The sequence below is a fragment of the Mustela nigripes genome, chromosome 5 (assembly GCF_022355385.1).
Source record: "Mustela nigripes isolate SB6536 chromosome 5, MUSNIG.SB6536, whole genome shotgun sequence".
Classification (NCBI taxonomy): domain Eukaryota; kingdom Metazoa; phylum Chordata; class Mammalia; order Carnivora; family Mustelidae; genus Mustela; species Mustela nigripes.
In genome coordinates, this window is record NC_081561.1 from 147,539,315 (window position 1) to 147,566,169 (window position 26,855).

The following is a 26,855-nucleotide window of genomic DNA, read 5'->3' on the forward strand; positions in this document are numbered from 1 at the left end:
GTCCATCAACTGACCAACGGACAAAGACGATATGGTGTGGGCACGACGGACCATTACCCAGCCACAAAGAAGAGAGAAATCTGGCCATTTGCAATGACGGGGATGGAGCTAGACTGCATTATCCTGAATCCTCTCTATTGTATAATAATAATAATAATAATAATAATATAATAATAATAATTAGTGACAATTCTAAAAATAGTCAGAGAAAGACAAATACATATGATTTCACTCGTTTGTGGAGTTTAAGAAAGAAAACAGATGAGCAAAGGAAAAGAGAGAGAAACAAACCAAGAGGCAGACTCTGAGTCTAGGGGACGCAGTGCTGGGGACGAGAGGCCTGGGTGGGGGGTGGGGGAGCAGGTGATGGGGTGAGGGGGGCACCTGGGACGCACGGAAGTGAGGAGTCCCCGTCTCGCACACCTGACACTGACAGGACACTGTGCCACCTGTACTGGAATTAAAATTAAACAAAATTAATATAGAAAGAAAAGAATAATGGCTCTATTTTAATCCTGGGTTTAATAAGCCTAAGCAAGAGAGCAAGATACCTCATACATTACTATTATTAATGTAACATTAACAATCTTTACATTGCTCCTAAATGGTCCTTCGGTTTCTCAGATTCTGATCCATTCCACGCCCTCTGGACTCACTCCTCCCTAACACTACGATGGCTTCTTGCTCCTTAAGCTGAACACGCCGCTCACCCCACCTCTGTCCTGTCCCTGGGCCGTGGACTTACATGTGTTGTCCTCCGTGGCATGTGTGGGTGTTGATTCACCTGGCACTCTGCTTCTGTTTTTGCTACCACCTCCTCCACACAAACCTTGTGTGCAGGTAGAAGGAACAAATGTTACCCTCACCAAGGGTCCGTCTCCGTGCCTCAGGGCCTTTGTCCATGCTACCACGTCTGCCCTTTCCCTGCAGCCCCCCACACAAGGTCAGCCCTGGTGCCCCAGCCCAGCCAGAGTCTCCCAGGGGGACTCCTGCACCTGTCCCCTACCCGCGTGAAGTACCTGGTCTGTCGTTTAGGACGGCATTGGACATGAAGCCGCCACAGTCTGCACATGGGACAGCACGCCCGTGGAGCCTGCTTGCTCCAGTCACGTTCCACAGAGTCTGGAATCTGTCCGACTGCCGGCTGCCTGACCCCCAGCACAGGAGGGATAAACGTGAAGAATGTGGTAGAAGCATGTATCACCAAATTCAGTATACCCGTTGGTACTTGAAATAGATACATATTTTTTTCCAGTACGGAGATGAGTACTAGATCATCAGGAACACGGGGAGTGTGGAAATGACCAGAATGCTGAAAACAGTCATTTGTTTATGGGACTTTCAAGGAAGGAAAACCACTACACGTCTTAAACTGTACCCATTTATGTTCTGCCCAGAAGGACCAGCACTAAATCAGACCAGGCTGCCATCTCCCGGCTGTTGAGACAGCTGTCCAAACAGGACAAAATCTGCAGGGCACAGTTTGCCAAGAAATGGCCCCTGAGATGCCAGCCCAGGCGAGGGAGAGCCCCCGGAGCTGGCCGTCAGGCACTCACGCTGCGGATGGATTTGCGGAGCGCGCTCAGTTATGTACTAGGAAGAACAGCCCTAGATTTCGTTAAGAACGCAAAGGGTTAACTTATTCAAAACTCTTTACAACCACTGCTAAGCTTTTTACTGTGTGTGAACCTTTTCTTTTTCTTTTCTTTTTTAAAAAAGATTTAATTTATTTATTAGACATAGAGAAACAGTGAGAGAGGGAACATAGCATGGGGAGTGGGAGAGGGAGAAGCAGACTCCCCGCCAAGCAGAGAGCCCAATGTGGGGCTCGATCCCAGGACCCTGGGATCATGAGGCTTAACTGACTGAGCCACCCAGGCGCCCCGAGCTTTTTCTTTTTTCTTACGCCCATTACTACCAAACCCAAAGTACGCTCAGATTGCAGCAGTTTTTGGACCAAACTTCCCGCAAAAAGTTCAGAAGCTCAGTCTCACCATCCTTTCTGTGCAGACCCCACGAGGTTGCCCCCACTTGTGCAGAGAATCATTCAAGGCACACAGGAAAGAGCCCAGGTGTACAGAAACCAAGCACAGACACAAATGACTTTAAGCATCGTGTTTCCATTGGAAACATGCCAGAGCAGACACAATCCTCCTTTAAGACAAAGTTAGTGGCTAAGATCACCAGGCCAGCTGCAGCGGATCCTTAACCAAAACCTGAGGTGAAGGGAAAGTCCTTCCCACAGAATGTGTTCCAAATCCTGCTTGGGGAAGAGCTGGGTGTTCTACCCCCAAGTCCCCAGGAGGGAAGCCGAGCGAGGAAGGGAGAAGCGGTGGCCGTTGGGGCAGGACCATGTAGGCAGAGAGCCGATGGCCGTGCTCAGCTCGCGCTGCCCTGCCGGCCTGGCGAGAGAGGCAGATAAGAACCTCACGGCCCCGTCCGGAGAGTCTGCCTTACGTCACGATAATGAGCCCAATCGCACGTTTATAACTAAGCCAAAGTGGAAACCATCAAGAGGGCTCGCCAGCTACTTCCTCTCCCACGCGCCTGTGATCGGAAAAGAACAGGGATTAGTGGTCCCAAAATAGAAAAGTTATCGAAAGGCAATTTTCTTCCAGCAGATTGATCCAGAAGTGACGGAAGCACAAAGCTGAACCCTCACCAGCAGTCTGCGTCTGAGACTCGAGCCCTGCTTCGTCAGGCCCGCCTGGGTCGGTCGCTCACGACCCTAAGAGCTCAGACTACTCTCCCGTGTGTCGGAGAGTGGAGACGTCACCGAGCGCCTTCCCCGAAGAACGCAGGCCGAGGGAGCACTCTCTAAGAGCTGTTGACGGCTTCCGAGCCCACCCACCTTCCTGGTAACGTCAACAATGTTCCACTCAGTTAAGTGGTCTGGCCGGTCAGGTATCTGAATCGTGACTGTTGTGTGTTCTGTAGAAATGCTAGAAAGGACTATTTTCAAATGCTGGTACATTTTGTTTTTGTTGATAAAACGGAAGGATAATTTCCCCACAGAAGATACACAATGACTAGCAAGCATGTGGGAAGGTGCTCACGTCACTCATCATCAGGGACGTGCAAATGCAAGTTACAAAAGACACCACCTCATACCCGTTAGGACGTCTGTAATGAAGGAAAAAAAACCACATCAAACCGCAAGTGTAGGTGAGGACGTGCAGAAACAGATGCTCCTGTGCTGTTTGGGGGAATGGGATGCGCTGGCTGCTGTGGAAAGAACGGCTTTACTCAAAAAATTCACCATAGAAGTACCATATGACCCGGCAATCCTGCTTCTGGATACACAGCCCCCCAGAACGGAAGCAGAGTCCCAAAGAGCTGCTGGCCCACCCATGTGAGCGATGAATGGTGCAACAAAATGCGGTTTGTGAACACAAGAGACCATGCTCAGCCTTAACAAAGAAGGGAATTCTGACACCTGCTATGATACGGATGGACCCTGAGGACTTTGTCCTTGGTGACATAAACCAATCACAAAAGGACAAATATTGTATGATGCCGCTTATATGAGGTTCCCAGAGCTGTCAGATTCGTGGAGACAGAAAGTAGAAGGGTCGGTGACAGGGGCTGGGGCACAGGGAAGTAGAGACGGGTGGTGGGGACTGTTGTACAACAATATGAATGACCTTAATGCCACGGCACTGTCCTCCTAAAAATGGTGAAGATGGCTAATTTTTTAAGTAGGCTACACACCCGGTGTGGGGCTTGAACTCAGAACCCTCAGATCAAGAGTCGCAGCTCTGACTGAGTCCACCAGCCCACCCCAGGTGGGGGTGGGGGTTAACTTTCATGTTATGTGTATTTTGCTACAATTAAAACTTCTTCTAATGTCAGGATAAAAAAAAATACTATGAACGTTTACTCTATAAAAATAGTTCATTTTCCTGCTTTTTAAAGACAGGTGGAACCATACCTTGAATTTATATTATACGCACAGTGAAACATTTTGATGGTATGTGCATTTTTATGAAATTTTAATCCTTCGGACACCACAGATCAGACACAAAAGGCCAGATACCATGTTCATTGGGCAAAAAAGTGTGTCACAGGCACATGCTGCTCTTTACAGACGGAGCTTTCAGAATCCCCACATCCGTGGGCCACTTGGACAGGCAAAAAGTGCTCATTGCACATTCTCTGCTGTCCTAAAAATGCAGAACCACACGCCAAAGAATGTAGCCAGAATGCAGAGTGCATAGCACAGGCTCCTGAGGGAGATCGCGCCTTTCACAGCCCTGATTAGGTATTTCAAATGAGAGAGTTCGAAAGATGTCGGTGAAGAGACCCAGAGGACTTGGTACGAATAATCTACACTCTTCCAAGCTGGCCCAAGTTTCAACCCAAAGTGAGTGTCTGCAAGACTCTGAACCCCCAGGGCCCTGAAGAAACGAATGACAGGTTGGTCTCTGGCCCTTGGAGCGCTGTGACAAAGAGGTCCCAGATGTACAGGTGAGAAATCCTGCACTGGGACATGGTAGGAGCCCATGGGATACCTGGGGAGGAGCCACCACCTGCTGAATGGGATCTCCCTGATGGAAGCAGGCAGTGCGCAGGAGAGCGGGGCCACTTGGAGAGGCAGAAGCCAGATGCCTGGAATGTCTGAGTGAGAAAGACCAGGGCCAGTGGCCACGTGGCCTGGGACTGAGTCTGGTGAACAGTCACATCGATGCACTGAGAAGCAAGTGCCCACTGGTCAAGCCTTCAAGTGAGACCACAGCCCCAGCTCACAGGGGAAGCAACATTGCAAGAGACCCTGGGCCGTGGGCGCCCAGCCACGCAGACCCACAGCCACGGCACCACAGTAAATGCTCACTTTTTATGCTGATGTGTTTAGGATAATCTCCCATGCATGCAAGGGTAGCTAATTCGGGGGTGAAAAGCTGAAACTCGAGATAAAGTCACTCTCCAACTTTAAGACAATGAGTTTCTAATGTTCATCTCTCCTTAAACATAAACATATGCTTTAAGACCTCAATTGCCCGAGTAAAGTGTGCCCCTGTATACTAATTTGGAGTGCGACCCTCACGCCAAGAGGATTTTATTCACAAATAAAATTTGTATGATGCCACACAAATATCACACAAATAGTGAATTTTATTCACAATTTTCTTTGTTGTATTTGAGATGTGACAAATCACAGTTCCTACAGATGACAGGACGGAAAGGAATTTCTCCACAATCGCACTGCGTCTAACGTGTTACTTAAATGCAATTTCCCCATTGCCCTTTCCATCAGGGCATTGAAGAGCAAACCGTGTGACACCGTTAAGACAAGTAGAATGACACTTTTGAGAAATTGTGTGACACGGCTGTTAGAAGTCAGGGAGAAGGAACAATCCCCAGCTCGTCACGGTGGCTCTGGTCTCTTTGTACCATTTTTAGCAGGATGTGTCTGGTAACTGTTTCCATTCAAAACCAGGTGTAACTCACCCATCCCCAGCTGCCTCGGGTGGAAAGTATTAACCACCGTGATCGCTGGATGGCGAAACAGGGAAATCCAAGGCCAGTGGAGCCCACTCCTGCCTGGAGCCCATGGAGTGTCGACAATGGATGCACAGCCGCCCAGCACGGCCTCCTCCACACCGACTGCGACACTCAGATTTGCTCATGGTGGCCCAGCCAGTTGTCAGGACAGGAAAGGCCACCACCCAGGGTCGGGATGCCACGTCCGCGATCCGACAAGGATGACTGAGGTCAGCTTGTCAGGGCCTGCCTTCACCTCTATGCTCTGACACCGATGGAGACCGCAGGCTGAGGGGGGAAGCGGGTGAGGGCCCAGGAGGGGCCCAAGGTGAGAGCCGGAGCCTGTCACAGGGCAGCCTAGACCCAAGCTCAGAGCGGAGCTGGGGCGACCCGTCGCATGTCCGTGAATCCGCAGCACCAGAGACTCAAGCCAGCAGGGCAAGAGCTCACCTGGGTTCAGATCCACAGGCCCAGAGGTGAGCCGAGGGCTCTGAAACTGGGCACCCTGACAGGTGTTGCCTCGGCCTCACCTCAGCCCGACTTAAAGTTAGAGCCCGTGACACAGCCCCCGGGTTCTCTGTCGGGTCCTGCCAGCTGACAGCTCAGAGGCTGTGTGTCTGCTCTGAAGTCAATATGGGGAAAAGTTACAGGAAATAAATCCTCCTAAATGTCCTCGTAGAGATAAAAGAGACACGGAGTGGTATGAGGAAGCGCGCTCCACGGGAGGGGGCTGGGGGGTGAGGACGGGGTGGGGGAGACCAAACCCAGGGCCACGGCTGCCTCGCCACGTAAGTCCTGACCCGGGACAGATACTTCACCCTGAAACCATCAAAACTCAGGGACGATAAGAAGCCAGCGGGGGATACTCGTGTTACTTGGACACCAGATAGTAGTGGCAATTAATCAGTTAGCACAGTTACAGCCCATCATTGTCGGAACTCCCCCTCTCTGAGCGGGAGGCTGTGAAGAGCAGGACCGTCTCAGCTCCTTGTCTTGGTTCTGTGAGCGTCACAGAGGCGAGGCAGCCACTGCCCACCCACACGCGATGCCAGCCGGACCCTCCTGAACCTTCTCCTTGATTTCAGTTCTGAATAATAATAATAAATGCTTACTACATGTCTTGTGACTGTGACGGCAGCGCTCATTTTGTGGAGAAGACCAGACTCCTGTCTCTGTGGCCGGGGACCATCTCGGAGAGGGGACGGCTCGCGGACAACAGAGCACCAGAAGGGACCCCCAGTCCCCCTGCCACCTGCCCCGGAAGGCCGAGGCCTTGGCGTGCGGAGGGCCAGGAAGCTCTTGCTTCCTGCCCGCTGCGCAGACTTGGCCTCCCAGGAAGGAAGCCTTGTCCTCGGCTGAGGGAGACACACTTGCCTCGAGCCTGGCGGAGAGCAGAAGCGCTTCCTCACCTTCGCCCACACCCGCAGCATCGAGTGTGGGAACTGCACTGGGCCGCCCCGCGCAGGCCCCCCAAGCCCCTCCTGCCCCCAGCTGTCCTCTGTGTCCTGCTTCCTCCCACCTCCCCTTGGCCATTATACTCCCACTGACTCTGGAGCTACCGGACCTCTTGTGCAGTGCCCAGCTCTGGGGCCTGGGCCACACCTGTGCAGGCCCCTCCACACTCAAACACATCCGCGCTGCCCCAAAAAGGCCAGAGAGCTGGGTTCTGTGCTGTGAAATTCTCACCCCACAGCTCACACCCACCCAAACACGGGGTGGGGAGTGGAAGGGCCAGGCCCCGGGCTCTGCTGAGGTCAGGTGACCTGGAAGAGACGAGGGGCTCCCAGAGCTTGCTGGCCAGCATCCACACAGGCTGCAGCGCCCCCGCGTCCAGAGCCCCGGGCAGTGGCAGATGGCTGTGGGTGCCGGGCGGGGCCCTCACGGACAAAGAAGGCGCTCGGTGGGACCAGGGGACGGAGTTTGTCCGAGACACTGAGGCGCTGGTGGTCTTCCACCATCTGCCGCTAAAAACAGCCTGGATCTGTCCCGCAAGCCTGATGTGCTTGTTCTGAAACGTTACCGTCAAATAAATACCCGCCAGGAGCCACCCGCTCTCTCCCCGCTGGGCAGTGACCGCAGGGCGTCCAGGACGGATGGGTGGGCTCGGGGGCGGAGCTCTGGGGGAGGCGCCGACTGTCCTCCTGATACGGAAACCCGCTCAGGGTCTCTTCGGCCCCTGCCCTCGGAAAACAGGAACCCGCAAGTATTCCGCGCCTGGAAAATTCTTCATAGTCATCCGTGTCAATAAATAGGTTCTTTTTGTTTAAAAAGAGTGACGTAATGCATTTAGAAAGTTATTTCTGGCAAACAGGAAGGCTCCAGCGTGGAAGACTGTGGACTTTGATTAGGGACGATGGCGCTTTGAACGCAGCGGGCGGGCGCCCAGCGGAGACTCTCCTGGGCGGGGACAGGCCAGCAAGGTAAACACACACGTCGGGCCGGCGTTTCCAGCTGGTCCCGGATGGGGAGGGGTGTCAGGGCAGCCGACCCCGGGGAGGCCCAGGATCCCCAGGGGTTGCCGTGCGGAGCCCGAGGGGACAGCAGGACATGCAGCCCAGCAGGCGCCCGGAGAGTGGGTTGATGTCTTCGGAGGGAGGTCAGGATGAGGCGAGGATCTGGAAATCAGGAAGCACCGCACGGGATCCAGGAATGTGCTGGGGACATGTGTATGGAAATGACAGAACTCCCACTTGGAAGAGCCAGAAGTGAACCAGAAGTAAGCGTCGCGATCACAAAGAAACGTTTGAAAATCCACGATCCTCAGTCCAGCACTAATACAGACACGTGGAAAGCGAACCGTGGGAACAAATAAAACGGTCATTGAGGTTCTAGAAGTTTCTCCGTCGCCCCTCCAGGCCCGTGGTCGGCCTCCTGCTCACCCTCCTCCCAAGGTCAGCGTCCGCAGCCGCCTCTGCACTGGAGAGGACATGGGGACAAAGATGAGCAGGGCATTTGGGCAGGCGCCTTGGCCTTTGCCCCTCACTGGTTCCTGACGGGTGAGGACCCGGGGTCCCCAGGCCACCCCGACTTCTGCCTCCCCTGTCCTCGCCTGCTCCCTGCCCCGGTCACCCCCCTGTGCCTCTCCCCTGTGTTCATAACCTGCCTGTAAAAATACTCCTGGCAGCCCTACATGTCGAAAGGCACCAACGTAACAGCAGACAGGCTGGCCACACAGCAAGTCGCTGGCACCGGCCGCTCCCGGGGGGCAGGTCACCCCACAGGTAAGGAGCGCCCACACCTTCCTTCGCGGGGAGTCCAGGATACGCAGGCCTCCCCAGCATGACAGGCGAGAGAAAATGATGGTCCTTCTCGGTCTGATCCTACTCTCTGTGTCCCAGGTCTCTAGACTAGAGGAACTCCCCAACATTTTCCCCATTTTTGTAATTTTTTTAGCAGCCATATTGTGAGGCTGGAAGAATGCTTTCTTCTCCCGGGATCAGGGCTGCTTCGTCTCACCCTGTCTGAGGTGTGCCTGTGGGGCCAGCTTTCTCAGCTCTCTGTAGGCCCACGAAGGTCTCATCTGTTCCCTGAGCTACACTTGCCTCTTCTGGGGCCGGCATTGGTTTGCTTCTCTCCGGAAGGGGAAGAAGCTGCCGTGGTCCTAACAGAAAGACGGGCACACCCTAGCTTCGCCTCGGGAAGGGACCTGCCACACTCGCGTCCTCTCCCTGGGCTCTTGGAACAGGCCTCCTCTGGGCTCTCTTGTAACCGCCATGGACTCGTCTTCTGACGAGCGACTCCATCTCCGTCATTTTGCTCCCGGATCCCTCAGCGGCTCCTTGCTCCCCGTCACGTGCTCTAATTCCTCCCTCCACCAGGTAAGGTCTTGTGCGGGAGATCTCGCGCGACCGCACGTACAGCCGTCCCAGACCCCTCTTCCCCACCTGATCAGGTGTCCCTGTGCAAAGCCCACAGGGAGCCAACGTCTCAGATGCCCTCCCGTGACAGCTTCCATCTCGGAGCTCTGCAGTGATCTGTTTCCTGCCTCGGCGGCGCTCAGCGTTCTGCCGTGGGGACCCCGCTCGGAATATCTGCACCTGTAGACTCTTCCAGATTCAAATCATCTCCTGCGATCTATGCCCCTGTACGTAGCTGCACATTAAAGAGCCTCATCATTACGATGGAACGACTGCTCTGGGGGTCTGCCCTGTGTGGCTTGTCCGCGGCCATGGCGCCTGGAACTCGGGGAAGGGTTTGTCCATCACCCGGCACAGGAGAAACACATGCTCGAGAGCTGCTCTTCCTTCAACCTTGCCTTCCTGACCTTGGGGAGAACCTCTCGCTACAAATGTCCTCGGATCCACCAAGCTCAGGTGGATTTCCACACGGTTGCCGGCGTACTTGGAGGACGGGTAGCCCAGCACGGAAACCACCTCCCGATATGGCCACAGCTTGGCCCCCGTGCCATTGCCCTCCAGGAGCCCAACATGAGGTCAAGGCCATGCGGGTAGGGCTAGTTTTCCCACGTGGTGCTGAGACGGAGAACAACAAAGCAGGACACAGAAGGAGATACAGGGTCTCACCATGGAAGAAAGTAACAAGCTTGTTTGTACGGATTTTACCAACCACAAGTCGGTGTTGATGCTGCCCAATTTTTACTCTTTGAAAGGAAGGCAGATATTTTTGGACGACACTATCATGATCAGAATTTCCCTCAAAATAATCTGGAATTGGGGTGAAGAGCAGGGCTGGAGGTTGACGCATAAGTAACGAGACTGGCCTTTACTTAATCATTTTGAAGTTATGTGTGTGTGACAGATCCACAGAAATTTATTATTCTCTTCTGATCTGTATATCCTCACAAATTTTACAATAAAACTCATTTTCTAAGAAGGGATTTAGCCTCTCAAGCAAATAAAGGAGTGTGGCTGTAGATTATCTGTAGAGAATATTACTTCTAAAAAGCTTCTGATACTAAAAGCATTCCAGAGCGGCATGAAATAATCCACTTCTAGAGCAGGTGTGCCCAGAAGCAGCCGTGAGCCCGTGGGCACACGGACACTGACTTTGTCTGTTCGTCGACCCGTGCTGGTGCGGCATCGGCCCCGCTGACGCAGCACCAAGCACAAAGCAAGTCTGTACCTTCTCCCCGTCCTGCCTATGTCCCTCTGCTTCCACGCGACGCATGTGCTCCTGGCAAAGGCTCTGTCTTTGTTCGGGGCACGTCCCTGCCCCCTCCTGTGTCCCCAGCCTTGCCCTGAGGAGTCAGATCCCTCCGAGCCGCGTGCCCTGCGATGTATGCCGGTCCGCGTCCCCGGGAGCTCAGCCCCAGTGCGCACCGCTTTCCCAGGAAGACTGGCTTCCTGCCTTCGACTCTGCGCTCCTTCAGGTCACGTGGGCAAACCCGGCTTTCCTAAGGAAGACCTGAACTCCATGACGTGGGGATGATGTCCTAACGTCCTTCCCCACGGGTAAGAACACGTGTGAAGACTTCACAGCCTCCATCAGCCGACAGGGGGGGACGCTGTGGTTTGTGAGTCATCCGTGGGCGGGGGGCGGGGGCGAGACAAAGACCGAGGGACAAGGAGCCGCAGAGAGCCCCGCGGCCCTGGGTCCCACCACAGGCGGGAAGCCGCCCAGGGGCTCGGAGGCCGGTCTTCTAGTTCTACACTCCTTGCGTCTCGGGCCGCACCCCCGACCCCCACCCCAGCCCCCGTGTGCGGCAACGCTCAACACTCGTGCGCCCGGCACGCGGCCGGTGATGGCAGACGGACTCCTGAAGCCGGACGGAGGGCGGAAAGCGCTAAGGGCGGTGTGTGTTCAGACGGCCGGTCCCCTAGCGGCTCTTTGGTCATGGTCACTGGCAGAGGGGACCGTATGTGTTCACCACAAATACTAATTTTACAGAATTGAGTTCAGCACAAATAGGCAACAAGACAGTGGGCCTGGAGAACAAAACCACCAACAGAGCCACAGTTACGTGAGAGCTGTTGCCCCTCGAGTCACAGCACGGTCACATCCCGACAACTGGGAAAGCACCGGACAGCACGGAGGACAGAGCGCAGGCAGGACGGGAGGGGGACGGAGACCGTCCGTGACCAGCACACAGTGCAGCCGGGCGTCAGCTCAGAGGGTGTCCCGGCACCATCTGTGCTTGGGGAAGGCCTGTCGGGCTGTGGCGCAGCGGCCCCGGGGCAGGGGTGCCCCACTTCCCAGCAGCGCCTTGTCTCCCGCCCCCCTCCCCCTTTCGGCTCAAAGTAGGTCTGTGTTCTGCGGCCAGCAGCAGAGACAGAAAGAGACGGAGAGAAGCAGGGGGTAACCATCAGAGCAGGAAAGGAAGGATCTGCTCCTTGGTGCCTCGGCCCGGAAACGTTTGGGGAAGTGCGTGGACACTTATGCACAAGCCCCCCCTCAACCCCCCGCTTCCAGCCCCATGTGGAAGAAGGCTCGCCGGACCACCAGACACTGCGTCCGACAAGGAGAAGCCACAGGCGCACGCGCGCTTCCCCTTCCCGAGGACAGACGGCCTTCATGTCCCAGCAAACTGCAGCTCGGGGCTCGCAAGCTCACAAACCCATCACCGCCTGCAGGCCACCAAGCCCACTGACCTCTCCGTCCCTGTCTCTGTCTGACACCACGCCGTGTCTCCCTTCAGCCCCGCACTCAGCATCTCCCTGTTGGCCTGTCCCCAGGGTGCCCCCCCCCCTGCCGCCCAGGGCTGGCCACCCTGAAGGAAGGTTGAGCCTCGTTCTGCCCCGACACCTGGGGTTCTGGGTGCAGCAGGGGAGCTGTGTCCCGTAGCCCCCAGAGTCAGCCGCCCCCTCGTCATGGGACCCCAGGTCCTAGCACTGTGTGTCTCGGTTTCAGCCCCAGAGTTTGCTCCCAGAATGGTCAGGTGTCCTCTGTCCCAGAGGCTAAAGTCCTCTCTTGACTTCCCCCACACGGGCCGCCCGGGATGCTGAGGCGCTGACCCCCGTGTCCCCCGAGGCCCAGAGAGCCCCGTCCTTCACCCTCCTGCAAGGGGACCCGGCACTCGGCCGTCCTGTGCGTGTCACTCGACCCCCATCACGTCATCGGCCCTGCACGGTGGGCTTGGGTTTGATTCTCATGACGATAAGAAGAAAACCAATAGGGCGCCTGGGTGGCTCAGTGGGTTAAGCCTCTGCCTTCGGCTCAGGTCATGATCTCAGGGTCCTGGGATCGAGCCCCACATCAGGCTCTCTGCTCGGCAGGGAGCCTGCTTCCCTTCCTCTCTCTCTGCCTGCCTCTCTGCCTACTTGTGATCTCTGTCTGTCAAATAAATAAATAAAATCTTAAAAAAAAAAAAAAGAAGAAATCCAACGTACACAGCACATTGTTTAATCATCAAATTGTGCTCGTCCTTAAGTGGCGTTCTATGGGTTCAGATGCTGCTTTTATGTTTAACCTATAGGCAGTTTACCCAAGGAGCACATTTCAAAACAAACTTCCCCTCCAATGACTACAGACAATGAAATATACCTGCCTCCCCCTTTTTAATTCATTAATGAATCGAGGAACATAAAAGCTCGATTAAAAACAAAGCCGTATGACTCACTGGGTGCTTTCAGTCCCGTTGACTTAATAAAAGGCTGAGCTGAGACACCACTGAAGGGAAAAGGGGACATCCTGCTCCTTTTCGCACTTGGGGTTCACCCTCGGGTCCCATCAGTGAACGCCAGATGCCTGCTCACCGCGCCACACTCGGGGCCCGGAGCTCCCAGGCAGCACAGAGGCTGGGGCACGGGGACAGAGCAGGGGTGGGAGGGAGAGCCCGGAGGGTGAGCCAAAGCTAGGGCCTCCTAGCTTGTGTGTGACCCAGACACAAAGGACACAGGCTTCAGCACGCCTACAGCACGACCGTTGGTCAGAGACACTGCAGTGAACCCCACGTTCAGCAAAGAGCCGCCCTGTCCGTTGTCAGTGTTCCCTAACCCCCCTGCTCGACGTGACTCCCACTCCGTGCGGTACCTGCTGCTCCTGGAAGCCCACCAGGAATGCCAGTGCTCGTGCTCATAACCCTACTCTTGTGGCCACAGCACTGCCGGGTTCAAGAGCAACACGACAGATGAGGAAGTTAAATGAGACACGGAGGGAAGGTCCGGCGGTGAGAGGACACGTGGCCGAATCGCGTGCCTCGGGCTAAGACCCCGCAGGGTGGCTCTGGCCTGCACTCTGGGAGGGGACCCACGCTGAGTCTCTCTGCAGTCCTAGGCCATGGAGTGCCTCTGGAACCCACCGCAGCCAGGCCAGGCTTGAACCCGAGCACATGCGTGCTCAACGGCCACGGACATCTTTGTGTGTCTCTGTGAATATACTACGGGGTATATCACAGATGTCTAAAACTTCGAAGCCTTTAATTTTATAAATTAATTAGGAGAAAACATTGAAAAGGCAAGAAAGGTAGCAATATATTCCTGAATGAGCCACGAGTAAAGAAGAGACAAAATGTTTGCTCCAAGAGTCAGTTATGATCTACAGATCGTGTTCCCTCAGTTCCAGAGAACTGGAATGTTTAAAAATTATCTTATTAGCTTAAATTATTAGCTCTAAATTTACCTTATTAATCATGTGGTCCTATGACGTCAGATTTCACTTGTAATAAGTTAACGACCCACCTGGGAACGATCGAGGGCGGAAACGCCTCCCTCCGTTACCAGCACTTTACTGTCGGGGAAATCCACGTCCCCAGATCAGCATCTACACCCACACATGTCGCCAGAGCCCATCCGCCCGAGAAGGGACAGAGGAAAGCACTCTGGGCCCTTTAAACCTTGGGGGACCCAAACCCAGAGCTCAGAGGTGGGGCCAGCCCCACCCGGCTGCCGGAGGGCGAGGGACCGGCTGGCGCACCTGGGAAGCTGCCCACGGCAGGTGAGCGGGCAGGTGTCTCGGGTCTGGGTCTTTGGGGCCGCCTGGTCTCTAAGGCACCGGCTCCAGACTGGATGAGGCATCCAGGGGCAGAGCACCCCCACACGTGGAGGCCGGGAACTCACCCCGGCACAGGAAAGGGGGGCAAGCCCAGGTCCCACCCCGGACTCTGTGTCCCGTAAGAGCCCACGGGTTCGAAGTGAGGCTGTGGGGAGCTCCTGTCGTCCAGCTGTGGCGTGGACGGGGGTCCAGGGAACCTGGCTCGGTGCCCCTCGGGCAGGGGTGGGGTCTCGCTGGGCGCCGTCCCCTCTGAGCCCAGCGGGCCCCTGGACGGGACCTCGTCGGCTACACCTGCCAACAGCAGTATTTATCCAACATGTTTCCCCGCAAACAACGAGTGTGTTTCCTAAGAGGAATTCTGGGCCTCACCGTGCAGACGGCACTCGTTCTCCCTCCGTACCCTCTGCAGCTGCAGAATTTGTCTAAGTCTGGAGAGCTGTGTTTGTGTGTCTAAGGAACATCTTAACAGAGTGGGGACACACAGAAGCCGGCAGGAGTGGGCCACAGGGACACCCTAGACGGTCGGGGAGATGCTGCCGAGAGGCCAGTGCTCCCCGCCCTGTCCCGGCCTCCCTGCCACACACAGAGGGTGCTGGGTGCTGCGTCCTCGGTGCGCGGTGGTGGGTGCGGCGGAGCGGACGTCAGTGAACCCAGTGAGTGCACAGGCCGGGGCACAGGACTGGGACCGCCGTGGTGCCCTGATCTGCGGCTCACTGCCACCACTGTCCTTCCCGCCCTCCTCCCCAGGCCGTGAGAACCAGACCCGACCTCTGACTTCCCTCCTGCCTGAGGCCCCCTCCGGAGAACGGACAGAGTTCCAGGCCGTGCGCCGTGACAAGCGCTAGGGCAAACGTCAGCTAGGACCGGGGGAGACCGAGAACTCAAGTCCATCCCCAGCCTTGCAGCGCTGGCGCTGGACCGGCCCTCGTGAAGGCGGCTTCCCCTGGACCCTCACTCCGGACGTCCACGTTTCCACGGGCTTTGTTTCCCATGGCAGAGAGGAGCAACCTGGGGCCGAGAAATCCGCCAGCGCGCAACGGAGGGGAAGAGGCGGCAGCAGAGGGCTCCGGGCTGGGTCCAGACGCTCTTGCGACGGCAACACTAGACCCCGCAAGTGAGAGACAAGAACCGACGTGGCGACACGGGCTGGCGAGTGTGTGCCAGGACGCGAGCACCTGGACCTCCACGCCTCACAGCCTGGGTCCGGGGACTGCGGAGAACTGCTGCCGGGCAGACCCGGGCCCTTCCAGACCAGACGGACGGCCTGAGCTTCATCCGGCCGAGACACCAGCGTCCTGCAAAGGGACCAGGCCACGGTCAGCCCTGCCGGCCCCCGTCTCCGGCAATGACAGCCAGAGCTGGGGCTGCTCGCTGGGGTAGGGAGTGTGGGCACCCAGGCGAGCAATGTCCGTCCTCCTGCTGTGGGACCCTGTGGGACAGACACGGTGGCTGTCCTTGTCACTGGACACATTGCTGAGCAACTTGTGCCTCACGAGGAGGTGCAGAGCTGCTGATGCATGAGCTCCGGGAACGCCGGTGTGCTGTGCTAGTGCCCACGAGCGAAACTCACGCCAGCACGCACCACGACACCCACCACAGCCTGTCCCCTGCCTCCAGACTCAGTGTCACCCACGACATTTCACGTCCGGCTCATCCTGTTGATCCTGTTGTAAGACCTGCCACTTCCTCCATGAAGACCACCTGGACTGCCGCAGGAGCACATGCCTCTGTGTCCCCGTGACGTCCAGGTCAGGGCTCCCAGCTGTGCAGCATGGGGACCACCCCACACTGAGTGCTCCTGCGGCAGTGACCGTGCTCCCACTTCTGTCCCGAAAGCTGGCGCGGGCACATGTGCTGCCCGGACGGCCACACACGGGGCCGAGTGGGGGGTGAGCGCACCCTGGGACTGCACCCCAGTGGGTGTGGCAGGTGGAGGGAGGCAGTAATGATGAAGAATCAGGCAAGCAGAGGCGTGGAAGGTACGAGTCAGGACCGGAGAGGCCTGGGACACGCGGGTGGCACCCGCCCGGTGGCCGTAGCAGCCACACCGGGAGCAGAAATGAGCCCACGCTCTACAGCCCCACGTGCCTGCCCGTGGCTTCTCTGGAGCTCCGGAACTTGAAAGACGGGGCAGGGTCACCCTCGGGCAATAGAACCAGCCTGTGGACCCAGTGCCCTGTGGAAGACTGTGCGTTTTCCGTGCTGGGTCTGAGCACAGCCACGGGAAACAGGCACTCAGCAGCATCCCTCTCGGAGGCGTGTGCACAAAGATCAAAGGCCCTCAAGGCAGGAATGAGACCCGCGAGACACTCTCAGTGACGCCGAGGCCACCTGCCTGCCGCTGGGGTGGGGGCTGTGTTCATGGGGCTTGCACACGAGTTCCGCCAGCCCAGCTGGGCAGAGCGGGCTGGGACGGGGATGGTGGGCGGCCTCGAACGTCAGGAGAGGGGACACCGGAGGCTCTGGCTGAGACACAGCCGATGGGGGCTCTGCAGGGCAGAAGCCCCAGCAGGGGTTTCTCGGTTTCCTGGGACACGGTTGGTGTCACAGCTCTCCTCTGTCTACTCTTCGAGGTCTTTGGGGATGTCTCCCCAGGTCACTAACGCTCGTGCCCCACGGAGTCTTTGTGGGGGCTGAGAGGTGCAGAGCTGTGGGCAAGCCCACTGTGGACCCACGGGCACTGGGGCCAGAGGGGGGACGGCTGAGGGTCACAGCTGGAAATCTCCTCTGAGCCCCTGCCCAGGAGAGCCCCGACGTGGCTGCCCGCCTAGCCAGGGGATAACCTGCTACCGGGAAAGCCACCCCTGCGCAGGGGTCGCTCCTAAGGGAACTGGTGATGAGGAACCCACATGCAGTCGTTTCTCCCAGGTGCACTTAGCAAGGAGCAGAACCCGAAGCGCACTTAGCCCCGGGTTTCGAGGAACCCACAGAGGCTGAGCCAACAGCACGTGGTGCTGCTTCGGTGCCTGCAAAGGCACTCGGGCCTTGGCAGGCAGGCAGGCTGACTGAGAAACAGAGCATGGCGGGATCCATGATTCTGTCCGCGTCTGGGGGATGCCAGGGGAGCTACACAGCACAGATGTTGCCGGAGAGGCAGCAGAAGCGGTTCCAACGCACGCCCGCATGTGTGCACAGCACGTGACCTCACCCCCACACTCCGGCCTGAGAACGATGGAGAGTGAGTGGATTCTTACGTGTACTGCACTTAAAACAGTGCCCGGAACAAGGGGTCAGAAGCCTGGATCTCCAAAGAGCCATGATCTCAGCCCAAGTCCTCCACCTTCCAGATTTAACCCCAAAGCCCCGAGGGGTTAAACTGACTCGGCCGGCGTCACGGGCTTTGGTCTATCAGGGAGGCACCGGCGGCGGCGGAGGGGGGCGAACGGCTGGCCACGGCTGCCGGGGAGAGAGAACCGGTACCGGAGGGCGGAGCGGAAATGGACCGGTGCAGCAGTCAGGGGGTCCCTGCAGCCGGACACCGGAGCCTGCCCCTACACACATGTGCACACACCGGCACGCACGCACGTCTATGCACACCAGCACACTCGTGCATGCACACACATGTGCACCTGTGTACACAGCTGCACACTGCCCACATCTCACACACTAGCATGCACACGTCTATGCACACCAGCACACTTGTGCACGCACACACACGTGCACCTGTGTACCCAGCTGCACATCCGCCCACATCTGCACACTCACACCTGCACACACCTGCAGGTAAATGCACCGCACACACACGCACCCTTACACACACGCCTGCCGGCATGCACACCCGCTCACATCTGTGTGTGCACACGCACATCTATATAAACATGCATGTCTGCCTGCACACATGTAGCCCGCAGCCCCCAAAAAGTCATGAGCGGGAAGAGAGCCTGGATGTCACCCAAGTCGGCAGGTCAGGGCTCATGGAGCCAAGAGAACAGCTTCAAGGCAGAGGCTGAAGACAAAGACCCAAGCCCAGGGGAGTTACAGAGTAAGTGTGACTGATGGAGAGAAGGCCGAGCCACATGTGCGTCCCCAGCTCAGGAAGGGTCCCAGGGAGTGGGGAGCCCTGCACAGCATACTTCCCCTCCAGCCCCAGACCCTGCACATCAATGCTGCCCAACCTCTCTGTCCCCCTTGTAGACCTGCCTCCCCTGCTCAGAGGAGCCCACCCATCCAAGCACCTGGGCGTCCGCTTCTCTGGGGAGGAAACAGGGCCTTCTGACAGTGCCAGGTGTGCAAACGTGGCCCGGAGGAGCTGCTCCTCCGTCTGTGACAACGCACTCATCACACCACGGCCATCTTGCAGTGGGGACCCCCTGCCCCCAACACCCATCACACCCGGTTCCTTCTCCCGCAAGCCTCGGACAGCATCTGCTCCTACGAGGCACAGGTGCCTGAAGGGACCTCGCTCAGCTGGTCAGCTTCCCACCCCAGCGCTTTCTTCCAAATGACCCACGTCTCCCGGGAAAGGAGCTGCCCGGCGTTCCTCCCCGCACCCCTCAGCGGGATGGAAGGTGCTTCAGCCGAGGAGAAATGCATCTCACTTTCTTCAGTGAGAACCACCGGGCCCTTCTGCCCCAAGTGGACCCCACAGCCGGCTTCCCTCCCACTGGCTACCGGACCAGCGCCGCTGCGGAAAGTAGGCCGCTCCTCTAGCAACGTCTCCCCCACGAAAGACACTCCCGACCCCCCATGCCCCGTGCCTCTGTGTGAACTGACAATGTTCCTTTGCTTCCATGGGAGGACGGGTTCCCCTTCCTCCAACAGAATCCACATCTGAATTCACGGCAAGGCGGCTGGGACGGACGGCGCACACGGCAGTGATGGGTTCCTGCAGCGTCTGCGGGAGCTCTGGGACGGCAGACCTCCGTGTGCACCGGCCGGGGGCGCGTGCCCTCGGTCTGACCAGGGAAGAGGAAAAACGTACGTGGGACATAGAAACGATCAACGTGTCCTGGAGCGCACCGGGAGCAGGCAGGGGTGCGGAGGGGAGGGAGCTTGGCCATGCCCACTGTTCAGAGTTCCCAGGGCACGTCCCAGGCCAGGTGCCTCCAGCTGCACGCTCAGACTCTGCTGGCCCAGCACAGGTGACAGGGCTGTGCCAGGGTGGGGGGACCCACAGGACAGGCGGGGGAACTGAGGACACCCATGGAAGCCAGCTGCTAGAATGCTGTGCATTTAAGTTCTCCCGGCCTTTAGGGGCAAATATTGGGAGACTCTGCACAAAGCCTCCCCCTCGTATCTATGAGGTTGGCTTGGTGGCGGCATCTTCTCCGTGAGGGGCGGAGCCCAGCGTCCTCACACTGCTGGGAAGGGGCGTCCCTCTGTTGTCCCCTGCAGAGGGGGTGTTGTGACAGGGACTGATGAGATGCTGAGGGCTACTCGGAGCCCCCGGCCTGGCTGGTGGAGCCCCGGAGTCCTGGCTGCGTCCCTCCCCGTGGAGCGGCTCTGAGTGCCGGGACGGAAGCTGGGTCTCTGCGGCATGGATGCTCCGGGCCCTGCACGGGGTCACGCCTGTCATCTGCATCCACGGTGGCCCCCAGAGACCCTTACATAAACCCAGTCCTGCGGGGTCATGTGTCCACATATGCAGAGTGAACCCATGAGAGCCACGAATCAGCGAATTAACGCTTTCTGTTCCGCAGAAGCAGGGCAAACCTGCTGATTCCCCAACACGGAGTGTCCCAGACATGGAAACACTCGTGCCTCAACCCAGGAAGCTGCACGGGACCCCCCCCCAAATGTCTGTCAGATCAGACACGTGCCCCTCCGCTGCCAGCATTACGTCCTGGCGGCCGGTCCTCAGTGTCCTGAATGGAGAGAGCACCTGCTCCGTGACCCCCCGACGTCCACCTCTGGGCCGGTGTCCACCACACGGTGCCACACGGTCAGCCTGTCTGTGCCTGAGGCCTACGTTCCCGCCCCAGGGAGGGCTGCGCAGGGCCTGGGCTCGGTAGCGAGCCTGCGTGTTCCCACCCCAGCCTTGCCGCAGTCTGTCCCCAGGTTCTCCGGGGCGCCGGCTGCCCGTCTGCTCCTCGCGGGGCCGGTGGGGTCGGACCCCTCCAGGCCGCTTCCTTCACCTGCACCACGTTACTCCACGTTTCGTCTGCTCCCGTGTACGACATATCAGGCCCTGACATTTTCTAAGAACTCCTGCCCAAATCGTTTATCTTCAAAGTGGCTGGGGGCCCCCTGGGTTTGAGGCAAAGGCACATTCCAAACAACAGTGCTAAGTGCGTTTCAGGCATTTACCATTTATCCAAGGATCGGAAGGCATATTGGAATCACAGAAGGCTAGGAGGATGCTAGCCAGGGTGCGGGTCCTGTGCCACAGACCCATTAAGAGTCGTCCCCCGAGGCGGGACCAGTGACAGGACAGGGAATGCTGTGTTGGGAGAGTGAACTACACGGTAGCCAAGACGTGATGACAGCCACAGGCATTCCCGGGGCGGCACCGGCGAGCTGGGCGTGAGGGTCCTGGAAGAAGTCCCGCAAAGTGAGCCAAGGTCCAGGACCTCACCGCCCAGCTGGCCGTCCTCTGCCGGCACCTGCTGTGTCCTCCTCCCCCGAGGAGGAACAGGAGCAGAAAGAGGCATCGAGTCGGCAGAGACGAGAAGACAGACGAGGATGAGGACGGAGCACCAGGAAAGGTAAAAGGAGGGAACGGAGCTCAGCCTCCTACCTGTGGCTCGAGCTCCGGCTCAGCTAAAATCGCCCTTTGCCGCAAAGAAAGCCGGGCAGCCGGAGATCCGAGCTCGTGCAGGGACACGAGGGCGCCTGCATGTCCGCCCGGTCAAGGGTGAGACTGAATGACGTCCGACAGAGGACAGACGCCACGCAGAGCAGGACTCTCTCGCAAACCAAAATTGAAAGAAAACCAGAAATAATGGAGAACAACTTTGTGCCTAAGCAAAGACAAAAGTAAAAAAAGCAAGTGCTTTAAACCATTACCCTCCGTCTCTTATGAAATACTGAGAAGTGGGGTGGGGGCAGGTCAATGTCGTGTGTGACTTTGAGAAGAGCTTCCCAGTGGGCCGGCCCGGCTCCCACCGGGACCACTGGGCACCGGGCCAGGAAGCACCGCCCACCGCCAAGCACTCGGTGAACACGAAACGGAGGTACTTACGAGCAGTGCCCCATAGAACTTAGAGAAGGCTTGTCGGAAGCGGGACAGCATCCTGCCTGAGGCAGAAGTGGCGGCGTAGGGACCCGCTCCTCCTCGAGCGCAGAGCGTCTGAGCCCCCCGCGGGTCGGCGAGCAAACCTCCAAGCGCAGCCGCAGCTGGTAAACATTCGGGCCGATTCTCACCGGGTGGCACCCGGGACGCGGGTTCCTTGCGGCGAGAGCAAACCACAACACTTTTAGCGGCTGACCTAATCCAACACCTCGGGGTCATTTACTTAATATAGGGCCCGCGGTCGCCATTGGGTGGCGAGCTCCCAAGGTCGGCCACCTGTTGGGCTGAGCGTCTGCCTGTCTCCAGCGGGGCCCAGATCGGACGAGCCGCTACCGCGCAGCCCAGGGCAGCGGGAGCAGGACGCGCGCCGCCAGCGACGAGGCAGCTGGATGCCATCTCGGGTCGCCGCTGTCAGACCCCCGTGAGGCTCCCGCTGCAGCCCGGGGGCCCGCACGGCAGAGCACAGAGAACGTGACTCTCACGGCTGTTGGCGTTGTGTCCACGCGTCCTTTCCTAGACTCCAAGTCGTTTTCAAGCTCTGATCTCCTTGCCCCGTTGGCAGGGCCCCTGCCACAGAAACCCGAAACCAGGAGTGTGAGCCACGTACAGCGCCGCGCGGCTTAACTGCAAAGCCACAAAGATTCTCTGTTCCTGCGTCTGGCTGTTGTCCTCGGTCTCCTAGACCAGCCCGTCTCTCCGGACCTGGGACGGCAAATATCTGGGGTAGCCTCAGACTGCTCCTGACAGGGCCCCAGCCATTAGGACATGATGGAGGGTTTGTCTGTTTGTTTGTTTTGTAAAGAAACGTCCATACCACAAACACCCAGCCCACGGCTCCCTGAGGGGAGTGAATGGGATGTGCCCCCCCCCCCCGCCCCGTTAGGGAGCACGCCCACCGGCTTGGAGGCCCGGCCATCCCCACCAGTTCCTTTCTGTGCTTTCCCAAACCGGCTGACTTACTGTTAAGCAATCTGGGAGGGAAACCAACAAAAATAAGAGAAACACATAAAAAATACATTCCATGGACGTGTGTTCTTGCTTAGACAACCTCTCAGCAGAAAGTGAGTCAGCGGGTTCGCCCAGTGAGGACCTCAGGACCTCAGCCTCCGTCTCCCTGAGGCAAGAGCATCCCTGCGGCCCCGGGCAAGGGACTCCTCTCTCGTCGGGTTACGACTGTCACCGTCTGTTGAGAAAATTCATGCATGTCTGCACCACGTGTCATGGCTCGCCGCTGCTCGCTGGGAATCTGTGTGACGTTCCTAACAAGAAGATGGAACATGTCTTTACGCCCGTGAATCTCCACAAAGGGGCGGCCCATGCAAACCTCTTGGCCCCGCACGGCTTCTCTGGCACGTGGGGACGTGGAAAATGGGTAAGTCGGACCTCCGCGGAGGCCGCCGGCTCAGCCTCACCTTCAGGCGGTCCATGCGGTCAGGGGAGCGGGCGTTGCTTCTCGGGGAACTTGCAGAGAATCTCCGTGTTTGGAACCTCCTGTCCGTCTACGGCCTTCCAAGGCACTGAAGACGCGCCGTCCTGGCCCGCTCGGATCCGCGGAGCAGCCCCGTTTCGGAGAGGGTCCCAGTGTGGTTCCTGCTGAGGATGGAGCTCCCGGCCAAACCCGCCCAGTGGCCGCACAGGCGCTTGCTCCCGTCCTCTGGGTCGCACCGGGCTGGGCTGGTGGCGCGGGTCACTGGCGTTACAGCTCCACCCACCCAGAGGGTATGCAGTATCTCAGCCCCACTCTGGGGACCCCTTATCCCCGGGCAGCATTCACCACCGTCCACACACGGTTTAATCCAAGCTGTGGGGGTCCCCGAGCTCCAGAAAGTGGCACCGGCCGCCTGCCGACGGAGCCCCCGGTGTCCAGTGGGCAGCACGGTCCCCAGGGCCCCGCGGCACTCCCCCAGCCTCCTCGCTGCCCGTGCCCCCCATGGCCGCAGCCACCGCACATCCTCTGCCCGTGACTCAGGCCGGAGCACGAGACGACTGCTTAGGGTCCTTCCCTTTCGTCCCCACACAGACTCAGGCTCTCTGTCGTGCCCTTGGACTCATCATGCTTCGCACCTGTGTGTCCCCTGAGTTCCGCGGCTCTGCGCCCTGCCCCCGTCTCAGTCCACTCTCCACGCTGTGACCAGACACACTCTCACACCACACCACCAGCTTACAAACCCTTCAGGCCTCTGCCATCCTCAGGAGGAAGCCCAGCTGCCCTGCTGTGGCCTCGGTGCGCCCTTCCTCGGCCCCTGCAGCACTGCCACGGCCTGCACAGGGATTCTCCAGCGCAGACCACGTGCCTCCCCGCCAGCGTCCTTGGTCCGGGCCCTTCCTTCTCGAGTCTAGCTGCAGAGAGAAGTCGGGGGTGAGGCCCCCGACCTCTCCGCCTCCAAGGCGCCCTGGGTTATCCTGCATGGCCACAGCTCACCAAGGGAAACAGGTAAAATCAGGTTGTCGCCAGTCACAACGGGAAGCGTCCCGCTCACAGAATGCGTCTTACAGGTGGATGCCAATGGCTAATGTATTGATTAAAACCCCCTTTCCCAATGAGGTCGGCCATGGGAATGACCAGACACAGTTCAGATGTGACCTTTCCTCCTTATCCTAGGAGAGCAGGTTTCTCCGTGAGAGGGGCAGCAGCGGTTTGGGCTGACAACGCACCCGACGTGTCCTCACGGAAGAAGTAGGAAGAAGAGAACAGTGATGCTTAGCGTGTGAAACCGTAGGGCAAAGGCTTGGGGTAGCGGCACGCAAAGCTGCAGTTACTGGGCTTACGGTCAGAAAGGCTTTGACGCAATTCAGGTAACCTAGTATGTGCCTTTCTGCTTTAAGGTGTCGACCTTCTTCTGCACGAGAGAACAACCAAAGGAGAATGGAAGGCACGATGAGAGCATAAAACCGAACAGATGAGTCCTCCGCCGCCACATCTGTCTTGTGAGCCTACTTCCTAGCTGCTGTCTTCAGGAGAACTTCAGTTCATTCTGGGTATTATTCTCATGTTTTGGAAGAATCTGGCTCCCAGATCTCACAACCGGGTTGGGGCTTGATTTTGCACAAGAGTGGGGGTTACATCTGGAGAAGCACTGCCCATCCCCCAAAGAACTGGGAGACGCCTACAAGGATCGTACTTAACAGACACTGAAATGCCCGTCACAGACACAGCAGTCTTCAAATAGTCATAAGGAGGGTGTGGATCACATACAGAAGGTCGCCAAGGTGATTCAAGGTCAGCTTCCTCTTCTAGAAGCTTCCGCAGATAACCAGCCTCCCCCAGCCACCCACCTGATCCTTCACGATCGCAGCCCCCTGACACGGGCAAGCTCCTGATGAGAGGCGGCCTGGTTTGCGGTGGGAAAATGTTTTATCAACCGCCCTCGTAACAGAGACGGGACTGAGCCGGCGAGAGCATCGTATAGGAGCTGCGAAGGACACGGGCACACGTCGGCAGCCCACGGAAGTCGCCACGCTGAACACCAGGTGTGCGATCACCAGCGTTCACGGCGAGACGCAGAAGCTCACACACCCACCAATGACACCCACCGAGCCACGCTGCCACTCCGGTCCTGCCTGGCCACATGCTCGGTCTTGAAAGCATCTGGGTTGCAAGACTCTCCGGGGTCTTTATCGGGAGGACCAAGCACAGATCATGTTCTAGAACACCCACTGCGGGTGTCACTGTGTTTTGTGCAAAGCCTGCAACTGTGTCTCTCTGACCTTGTCCCCCCGTCGGCCACTCTGTCCTTCCTTGGCTGGCCTGTCACATGCTGCCTTGTCTTTCTCTGTTTACAGCAAAATTCCGTGGGTACCGCAGCATAGTTCATTCATTAGGAATTGGATAGAACTTTTTCTATGCGAGGATTTTAAATTAGGATTGTAACTTTTTCAGTTAGTGTTCCGGTCCCAAAGTTTCTAAGATTTTGAATGTTGCACTGCAACCCAATACGTCCCCAAAGCCCTGGCTATTTTCAGCGGGTGATTTTACACGATCCAAAGTTTCTCAGGAGCATGGGGATCGCCTCATGGCTCATGCCCTGTCCTGCCAATCCCTTAGCGAACGCTTTGAAGGGGAGACGATAATTGCATTTCGGGATTCACTCACTTTCTTCCCAGCTACGGTGTTGGTGTAGGGGGCTCTAACTCATACGCTTAAGCCGCCTTAGCTTTTTAACGTTCTGTGTTATTCCTGGAGCTCTGAGAATTTTGCCGTTTTTCACGTGGGCAGATATTCAGGTACAAGTGCTGTAATGCATGATGTTGCGTTTGACCTTACGAGCAAGCCTCTCTGCCTGGGTGCGAGCCCCCAGCTCCCCCACAAACCCAGGATCTCTAAACCGGGTGTTCCGAACTTTTCCCAGATTCATAAAGGTATTTTCGACCATGTCTCTAATGACCGCTGCAGTTCCATTTGTCCCTCAAGAACTTCTGGGATTCTTAGGTCCCGCTGACTTCCGAGCGTTCCCTCGCCATCAGCTTTCAATTTTGTTGGAATCTGGACGGAACCAGGTCACACCCCTGAGCTCCAGACCTCTCTATCCAGTGTCTGCTCAATGTCTTATTTTGAAGATCTCCAGTGCATGCCAGGGGCCACACCTCTCACAGATCACCCTGACTCCACAAGTGGTGTCCGTCCAGCCACGCGAGCTGCGAACGGGGCCACATTCCCGAAATTCTTCTCCTCGTGCCCCATACCTCCTCCACTGCCTCAGCCCACCGATTTGACCTGTGAGTGGTCCTCAACCTGCCCACTCCTCTGTCTCCCCGCCGCACTCCTGACTACGAGTCAGCTATGGCCACCAGACGCGGACCGCCGCGGCAGCCCTCGCTGGGTCAGAGCAGTCCGAGAAGCCCGGACCTGAGCACGTCACCACCCTCCGCACAGACGCTTCCAGAAAATAGGAGTAAGAAAATGTTTTCAACTTGGCAAAGGCTGTATTCCCAAAACATGTAGTAAACATCATACTTAGTGAAGAAAATTTAAAATCAGGAGCAAGGACGTCCGTTAATACAAGAAGCGTCTAAACTGCTCCCAAAGGTCCTTCTTTACAGTATAATGAGATGGTGGGGGGAGGGGGGCGGGGGGCGGGGGAGGGAGTGGGGGAGGGGGGAGGACGGGGGGGAAGTGGAGGAGGAGGTGGGAAAGGACGCCTCGAAAGGGGCAGATGCCAGCCCCGTGCACAGAACCCCCCCCCCCACACACACACGTAAAGGGCAGATGCCATCCCCGTGCACAGAACCCCCCCCCCCACACACACACGTAAAGGGCAGATGCCAGCCCCGTGCACAGAACCCCACACACACACACACACGTAAAGGGCAGATG

At 57.6% G+C, this 26,855-nt stretch overlaps 1 protein-coding gene and 1 long non-coding RNA gene across 5 annotated transcripts in view; one reads left to right on the forward strand and one right to left on the reverse strand.

Moving 5' to 3' along the window:
• Positions 1-26,855, reverse strand: part of RPS6KA2 (ribosomal protein S6 kinase A2) — a 295,060-nt gene that overhangs the window by 177,770 nt on the left and 90,435 nt on the right. The window lies entirely within an intron of this gene.
• On the forward strand, positions 6,594-10,356 carry LOC132017533 (uncharacterized). Of its 2 annotated transcripts, XR_009404318.1 has the most exons (3): positions 6,594-8,702; positions 9,167-9,299; positions 9,390-10,356. It is a non-coding gene; the product is annotated as an uncharacterized LOC132017533 (long non-coding RNA). The 2 variants fall into 2 exon arrangements; XR_009404317.1 differs by having other exon boundaries at positions 9,167-10,356.